This window comes from Centropristis striata, chromosome 4 (genome assembly GCF_030273125.1).
Source record: "Centropristis striata isolate RG_2023a ecotype Rhode Island chromosome 4, C.striata_1.0, whole genome shotgun sequence".
NCBI classification, from domain to species: Eukaryota; Metazoa; Chordata; class Actinopteri; order Perciformes; family Serranidae; genus Centropristis; species Centropristis striata.
The window spans coordinates 1,984,680-1,994,578 of NC_081520.1; positions in this window are offsets into that span (position 1 = coordinate 1,984,680).

The following is a 9,899-nucleotide window of genomic DNA, read 5'->3' on the forward strand; positions in this document are numbered from 1 at the left end:
TTGATACGTAAATTTTGATGTTGATACTTTTGTACTTTTACTTCAGTAAGTTTTGAATGCAGGACTTTTACTTGTAGTGGAGTCCTTTCACAGTGTGGTATAAATGTGGAATCCTGTTAGGCTACTTCATTTCTTCCCAACCCAATATGTATCCAGATCAAGGTTATAATAGTTTTGGATTTTTCATTAGTTTTAGTTTTAATTTCGTTGTCAATTTTTGTTTTCAAATTCAGTTAGTTTTAGTTAGTTTTTAGAGTGAGTTTGCTAGTTTTAATTCGTTTTTATCTTTTGGAAAATGCTTAGTTTTAGTTTAGTTTTTATTAGTTTTCGTGTTAGTTGTAGTTTTTTTGTAATGGGGTATTTGTTGGGTGCCAGATTCAATATGGTCACAATAAATGTTGTCTTTATTTCCTTTGTCTGATCCATCTCAGACCCAATAAGTTTATTAAGTCATAAAACCAGATAGATTAAATAGATTTCATATCAACCAAAAAGGTTTACGTATGAAAAAAGTTGACAAAAACGAAAACTAAGGACAATTTTACTATAATTTTAGTTAGTTTTGTAAGCACACAATACAGTTTCAGTAAGTTGTCGTTTTTAAAAAAAACTCTTGTTTTTATTTTTATTTCAGTTAACGAAAATGTTTTTTCAATTCTAGTTTTCGTTATTTCGTTAGTTTTCCTTAACTATAATAACCTTGATCAAGATTCACATTGCAAAATTACATAAGAGTTTGTTATTAGAAGCAGCTGTAGCTCTCCAGCAGCAGCACGCTCCTCCTCCAGCAGCTATCTATCTCTGAGCACGGAAGAGCTAATCAGCAATTAGTGATTGTCGTGCCACCGCCGTAACTCCACCACAGTGACGTTTCCTGTCTGCGGGGGCTCTGCTGACTGACGCCCTCCGGTTCTTTTACTGTCACGCCTCCTCTCAAAGAACCTGATGAAGCAAATATGGCCGCCTATTACGTCGTCCAGACTCCTCTTCCCTCGCTCTTTGCTCTAATCATGGGCCCAAACAGCCTCTCGGCTCTCGGGAACAAAGGGCGGTGTTTGTTTTTTTGCGGGCCTTTTTACTCAAGGCGTGTTCCTGCGTATGCGCGTGCTGGCCTTTGATGTTTAACACACACCAACGCTCGCCGCCACCGCCACCACCATCAACTATCTGGGCCCTGGACAGAAGCGTGCAGAGAGGAGGGAAGAAGGGAGGAATTCAAAGGAGAGGAGACATGTTTTCTTTCCTTCTCAATCACTAATACACTCCGGATTGTTTCAGCTCAGATCTGAGCTAATCAACTCACGTGACAATGAACTTTCCACCTCAAGCAGATCTGGTGCGGGCCGTTCCTAAGTTTAGCTTAAACAGGTTAGACTTGTCATGGCCTCTTCTCCTGTCACTCACATGCACTTTTAAGGGGGGCGTGTAAAAGGAGGCAGGAGGGGTGAAGTAAAGTAAAGTAGTAAGTAAAGTAAAATGGGTAAATCCTAAAATGCACAGTCGTGGTCTTGAGCACACTGTAACAAATTGCTGTAAGAAAACAGCCAAATTGTGACAGTAATTGTACTGTTTTCCATTAAAAAATGTATTATACTGTAGAAAACAATGCATCCTGGGCAGTTTCCCATTAAAATAGTGTAATATACCATAAATAGCATTGCATTCTGGGAGTTATGGTAGAATCAACAGCAGAGAGGCTGAGAAAATACTGAAAGCTACTGTATTTCTAGAAGAGACATGGTCTATCCTTTCTTGGAACATCCATTTTAATCCTGCATTTCTTGAGCAAATTACAGGGTCAGTTGAACTATGTTTTACTTGTTAGATGATGTTTGCAGTATCATCATTTTACTGTCAAATCAAGGAGATACAGGATTGTACTATAATTCAGTATGTGGTTTTATCAAAGTAACATACTGTAAAGTGAAATAATAGTAAGGGAACTGTACAATTAACAGCAGAATGCTGGCAACCCTGCTGCCAGTATTCTACTGTTAATTTACAAGACAATTGTTTACAGTGCAGTCTTGAAATAAAATCCAGAGTCTGCTTCATCCAAGACCGAGACAAGACCAAGTAAGAAAGCAGTCGATTCTGAGACGAGACCTACAAAAAGTGGTCTTGTGACCGGTCTCAAGACCAAGACCAATCTTGAGGACTACAATACTGCTGAATAGGACTTTTCTTTTGTTTTATTTGTCTAGACAGACTGTGAATCACAGAAAAACACCTGATTTCTGTCAGAAAATACAAACCAAGTCCCCTCAAAGAGACAGACATATGATAAAGAGACAGAAGCTGATAAGGCGGTGTTACATGATGAGTCCCCCAAACACACACACACACACACACACACACACACACACACACAGATGCACACACATCTTCATCGTCTGCTGGATACTACGCTTGAGCTGAAGTGGAGAATGCCTGCGTTTTGTGTGTGTGTGTCTTTGCGCTAAGCAGAGAAGGTGTGAAAAGTCTGACTTCTAATTCACCTCCCTCTGCATACGGGTTAATTCTTCCTCTCCATCCGGCTTACTTAAGATTTAAGAGAAGGGGGGGTCTGAAGTGGCAACAGATGCATAGATGTGCCTGTGTGTTATATTTGGGGGATGACCTTTCTCAGACTCAAATGTCTCGCTATAAACTCTTGGCTGTCACACACCCCGCAGCCTCAAATCTGCTAATTGCTTAATCGTTTTGAGCCAGCTGAATTTTTAAATATTTCTTACATAAAGACTATCATTTTTTCCCTCTCAGCTGTGTCTTTGCAGTCTCTGTGAACAGACAGGAGCTGTTTGGAATAACACATCTTCAAGACAAACAAAACAGACTGTTATCAGGCTGGGATCAGTCAGCAAAAGCTCTCTGGAAAGCTGTTTACTCTCTGCAGCGGTCCACAAGGGGGCAACGTTTGTAGGCCAAATGTGTGACATCATTAGGAGCTGTGTCCCAGATCCATACGACATGCTCCCTGCAGCAGATTTAGAGCATGGAGTGAGCCAACATTTGAATAGGGACACAATTAAATACAGTTGCTTACCACAGAACATAACATTTTTGAGTGTAAACTTGATGCACACTGTTGAGCCTCAGCTGTTAAATATTCTGATAAAGGAAGCCCTGTGGTGAGATAGCACACACTGGAAAAACAGAAAATAACTCTTTAATCTATGGAAAAACATTTTGGCACAGTCACTGTATGACTGACATTCAGTATATTGTTTTTTTATTTAACTAATTTATTTTATTATTATTTTATTTTACATACATTTATTATTATTTTCCAGCTTTATTTGACAGTGGTAGATATACAGAGTGAAAGGGGGAGACTAGGTGCTTTATTCTGATTTTTTATTTGTATCTTTTATTTATATAATAAGATAAGACTATTGCACTATTGCACTTAAGGACTTGGACTTTTTAAAACATTGTCACTTAGATATATATTTTATTTATACATATATTGCTGACAGCATTGATAATGTTGATAATGTTGTGTTTTTGTCTTAAGTATTTTTCTATATTGATGTTTTGTACTGTGCAACTGGAGGAGGACTGCTCCAAACAAAATTTCGTTGTCTTGTACAATGACAATAAAGTTCTATTCTATTCTATTCTATTCTATTCTAGTATACTGTGACAATGTTGCTCTCCTGTGAAAACAACATCTCTCAACTACGTACAAAGTCAACTTTTCATTTTTTCTTTATTCTTTATTTAGTCTTAAAAAGGTAGAAAAAAAACCTCAACCAATGATAAATAAATAAATAAATAAATGAAAGAACACACTTTCAGTTTTTCTGACAATTTAAAAATCTTGAAATTTGACACTGGAACGTGGCTTTCGGTGTCATAAATCCCACAGATTTATTCTGCATACTCACATTCTTTGAGTATAACAAATGTTCCCGTTTGAAAGCACTACGACCAGTATTACAACTGCATAACAGCTGATTTTAGGGGACACAGGAGCAACTTATTCAGTCCAACATGTTTAATGACATAACTTGCACAATTCAATTCTTATAGCAGTGACAGCACATCACTTCTCTCTCTTTAGGAGCAACACTCGGCCAGGATACAGTGTTACTGACACAAAAAAAAACACAAAATTAGGTGATTTTAAATGCAAGTTCCTTCATTTTTTAATTATCATCACAATAAACACCAGTAAAGGAAGATTATCCACACAAAAAATTGTACAGTTGTATGGAATTGTTTTGCACAGCTTTGGTAGGAGATTATCTAAAACTGTAGAGGAGGAAAAACAGTGAAAAGAGACGTTTCTTTGATTATTCCACACATAATGTCTCCGTAGGGTTACTGAAGACACTTTATGGTTACTTCTTTAAAGTCCTCACTCCTCAATCTCCCTCCATCTCCCCTCGCTGGTAGCCGGTCCTGGTAATACCATACATGCCCTGCAAAGGCTCATAATTGCCAAGTGTTATTAGATGGCCAAATGGGATTATTTCTTCAAAAGAAACATTAGCTGCTTTTAGGAAGGAGTGTGAGGGATTGGGGTTTGCTGCTCCCCCTAATCTGGCAGGAGACCCCCACAGTCACACTCCTCCACCTGGCTCCCATTACCTCTCCACAAATCCCTAATCCCTCCGTTTGTTTTCCCGGATGAGACCAAGAAGAATGGAGGAGCGAGGAGGCGGAGGAGGAGGAAAGGGAAGGTAGGAGTCGGGGTCATGGGTGATGGTGATAATAGTGATTTGACAGTTATTTGCCAAAGCTGATTTACAGCTGTTTAATCTTTGTGTTAATAAAACAGAAGTTTTGCTCAGATTTATACTTAAAGGGAAGAAAAGTGTGTGTGTGTGTGTGTGTGTGTGTGTGTGTGTGTGTGTGTGAGAGAGTGTGTGTGTGTGTGTGTGTGGCTGGCCCCAGCGGCCTCCTCTCTTTAATAAAAGTATTGTTTGTGTTTCTCCTGATTGGGAACACATTGGGCCTGGGTCGGGCCCTGCCGGGGCTGGGGTCCGGGGTCTAGGGCAGACCGGGGGTCCTGTTCTCCGGGGGTCTCTCCTCTGGTCCTTCCTCTCCTCTCCTCAGAAGTCCCGTCTGCTCGGGGGGCCTCGAGGGGCGGAGGGGTCGCCCCTGAGAAGCGTCCCGCCGCGGGATGACCCCGCGCTGCCTCGATCAGGGGGTAACCTTAGTCCTCTCCTCACGGACCCCCTCCCCTCCCCGCAGGGATGTAATACACACACACACACACACACACACACAAAAGGCAGTCACCAAACAGCCACACAGGGTGATGAAATACACGTGCGCACACAAAATTCACATACCCAATTCACATACCCCGCCATTGTTCTCTTTGACTGTGAACACACACATACACATTCACGCCCTTTTCTTCGCCCAATCTCTTACTAGACACACACACACACACACACACACACACACACACACACATTACCAAAGAGACCGTCATGCAGGTCGAGCCCGGCTCTGCCCGTGTGTGGCTCCAGCTTTGTTGTCGTGGTGACACCCTGTGTTTGAGATCTCCACGTCTGATAGTGTTAACATGATCAAACTCAAGCTGTTAGAGCCGTGTAGCTGATCAACAGAGACAGACAAGAAAAAGAGTGGAATGAATTAATCAGTGAGATGGCAAATATGAAAGATGAGAAAATGATAGTGAGAAAGAACCCGTGGCCCACCACACCTCCACGCAGCACCAATAACCAACACATGGACTCTATATTAGCTCATGGAGTTAACAGGCAGCAGCGGCGCTCTGACATGAGCTCATGTGTTTGGACAGATCTGCTGAAGGTTTAAGACCAGTACCAAAGCCTTATCTGATCCAGAGATAAAGTCTCTCACTAAGAATGAGAGGAAAACACACACACAGAGAGCAGCCGGTGTGACTGAATGGTCAGAGGAGAGACAGAAATGTAGCTAATGTTAAAGGAGAGGGAGAAAGAGGAAGAGAAAGAGCGGGTCCTGGCCCTGGAGAGAGACTCGGAGAGCAGAAGTGTGTCCTGAGAGAGCCCCGGGCCTCGAGTCTACACTGGGTGTGTGTTGGTGATGATGTCAGTGTGAAGTACAAAAGTGTGGACAGACATGAGAACAAAAGTCACCACGGAGCTCAGTGTGTGAATATTTGTTTGCATAAGTCGCCAAATTTCATGAATGAATGTGACATGTGTTAAATTATAAACACGTTGATCTCATATTTAACTCTTGAATAAAGTTATTAGGCTGAAATAATCGCATGTGTTTTCAATGCATTTTGCGTTTTAGTAGTTATTCTTCATGTGACATGTTCACTGCTTTCACTGTTTACATCTCGACTGCTTTTACACTGTTTAAATGTGATTTCAGACACTTATCTGCTCAGTTTGTCAAACTCTGACGATTTCAGTTCCTTTCAGCGCTTAAACTTCAACTGACACTTCAACTCCTTTCAGCACTGTCATTCATTTCAATGGCTATATGGATGTAACTCAACATTTACACTTAAAACTTAAAATGATAAACACGTTGATCTCATATTTAACTGTGTGATAAAGTTATTAGGCTGAAATAATCGGTAACACTTTATATTAAGGTCCTTGTAATAACTATTAATTAACAAGTAATAAGGACCTTGTAAGTCCTTACAAGATGCTTATTAACATAAGTGTGTGTTTATAAGCCTATATAAGTGTTAATAATGGCATTATAATACAGCTAATAGCAGGCTATAAGAGATGTATAATAAGAACATTAATAAAAGCCTCATGAGTATCTTATAATTCTTCATAATAGCATTACAAACACCCATAACCCACCCATTATGTCTTTGCCATGCCTTTATTAATCTTTTGTTTGCTTATTGATATTAAAATATACTTTATTGCTCATCTATTATAAGTTAACTATGCACTTGTTAATGCTTTTTGCAGCTAAAGGGATCTAAAGTGAGAACAATGCCTTATTACTTGTTAATTAATGGTTATTACAAGGAGCTTAATATGAAGCGTTACCAAATAATGGTATGTGTTTTCAATGCATTTTGCGTTTTAGTAGTTATTCGTCATGTGACATGTTCACTGCTTTCACTGCTTACATCTCGACTGCTTTTACACTGTTTAAATATGATTTCAGACACTTATCTGCTCAGTTTGTCAAACTCCGGCGATTTCAGTTCCTTTCAGCGCTTAAACTTCAACTGACACTTCAACTCCTTTCAGCACTGTCATTCATTTCAATGGCTATATGGATGTCACTCAACGTTTACACTTAAAACTTAAAATTATAAACACGTAGATCTTATATTTAGCTCTGTGATAAAGTTATTAGGGTGAAATAATTGTATGTGATTTCACTGCATGTCTGCCTTTTAGTAGTAACTCTTCATGTGACATGTTAACTGCTTTCACTGTTTACATCTCGACTGCTTTTAAACTGATTTAATGTGAGTTCATATATATATATATATATATATATATATATATATATATATATGTATATATATATATATATGTATATATATATGTATATATATATATATATATGTATATATATATATATGTATATATATATATATATATACATATACATATATATATATATATATATATATATATATATATATACCATCATGCATTGTGCTGAAGGAAAAGGGTAATATGGTAAAAAGTCAGTCAGCAAAAGTCACCAAACACAACCGTAAGTTATCTATAATTTATTTTAAAATAAGGATAATGTATTTTGAGAATTTGCACTTAATAAAAAAAAAAATTCTAAATGGCCTATATATGGTTTATAAAGGATGATTAAACATTAATAAACTATCTGTTTACCATTTATAAATGATGGTTATTGTAAAGTGTTACCACATTATTTTCTGTGTCTGCATTAGGAGTTCATCCCAAAGACCGTTTCTTAAAGTTCCATATGATAAAGTTCAACTATTCCACCAAAAAAATAAATCCAGTGGTTCAGCCTTGCAGTATTTCTTCAGCGTCTCATGTCGATTGCATTTGACTTTCTGCACATCTGCATGTCGAACCATTACTGCACCATTACATCTCTACACAGCACACATCAGAACCAGATCTGAATGGCCGGGGCCTGCCAAGGCTTTTGTGCCCAGCATGATGTTGCTTCCTGCAGGAAGAGGGAGAGCAGAGGAAAAGCAAAACAGGACATCTTCAGATCTGTCAGGGGAGCAGCCCCGCTCCTCTTCTCTGCCCTTGGGGGAAATCGCACCAAAGGAAGCGCTCTCTCCCTCCTTTTATCCCCCCATTTCTGCCCTCGCCCTGCTCCGCTCTCCCTGGGATGTGTTCCCTTCTCTAATACTCCTCTTTTCCTCCATGACACTGAATAAAACTGTGATGGATGTCAACCTGCAGGATCTCAAGTGCTGACAGTTTCACACAAGCTAACTGTGACACTTCACTGTGGTACTACTTCCTGTTACAATATTTATTTTGTTGGGAATGTGGAAATAGAAAGTTATTAATCGCAAAGAAAACAAAAAAAAATCACCTAAAATGTAATTTATATTATATTTGTTCTTATGGATGACAAATTGGAAGCCTTCATCTCATACCAGGAGTTTACTTGTTTTACAGAACAATTCAGGAAAAATAATTATCTGCAGCATTTAAAAATTGACTTTAATCACTCCACAAATATAAATGCAGTTGAACTACCAGGAAGCTACACTGCAAAAAAGCCAACTTGTATTTTTTGGCCTAAAACAGTGATTTAAGTTGGTAAAACTTGGAAATATAAATTATTGACATTTAGGGCAATAATGTAAGTTAGCACAACAAAGGAAGCCAGTTGTCTGCTCAAAAACAAGTTGGTGAGTTGTTGTTACTTATATCTTTAAGTTGGGGTTCACAACAAGGGACAATAGTTCTGCTAACTCTTATTTCTTTGTTGTGAAATTCTGTCATTAGCGAAAGCTAGCGGCTAACTGATGCTAGCGGCTAACTGATGCTAGCGGCTAACTGATGCTAGCGGCGCTGCTTGTTACAGCTACAAGAGTAGCCATTAGCGTATCAATGCTAACTCAAAACTTAAAATATTTCGTTTAATTGTCCAACTAAAAAATTTTATCGAAGTTTGTTGCCTTGAAATTTTGAGTTCACCCAACTTTTTTTTTGCAGTGTACTGCCAAATGTAGTTGAACTGGTTGAATCACACGGGTTCACTACTCCCCAACACGGCTATTCATGGAAAACCAAAAATTTGCAAGTCAAGTTAAGTAGATATGTATGGGGCCATGTAATGGAAGCCTTTTCTTCCTTCATTCATTGAAAAGCTCTGTCCTGTTAACTTTTTGCCTTAACTTTCACAGAGAGGGAAACCACCACTGCCCTAGGATCTAAAATAACAGATCTAAAATATAATCTGGAGACAGGTCCTGAAGAGCCTTAAAGGTAATCAATAAAAACATAAAAAATCTGTCCTAAAACAATGAAAAACCAATGTAAAAATGCGAAAACAAATGTGACAAATATCAAATAAAAAATTGTTTGAATCACTTGATTCTGTATGTTTCACTTAAAACCGTTTGCACTAACCAGATCCTGTTAAAAACATTAAATTCTGCTCCTCAGAGACAATGTGAAGTCATGATTGAACTGTAGGCTGTTTACACAGAGCAGAGAGGAGAGGTTGCAAGTAGAGGTTGTAAAAATAAAATAATAATTTACCAATTTTAAGACCACTTGGAAAAGTGTATATATAAATTCCACTTTAAAAGGAATTTATCAAAGAAATTCAACTTGGGTTGTTTTTTTGCCATGATTTATGTTGTGTTATTCTGCACAAAAGATATTTTTGAGTTGTTCACAATAGCCATGATTGTGCTGATTCAGTGACTAAGAGGCCACAGTGAGCAAATAAATATATATTTGAGTTTAGTTATTTTGTCTGTA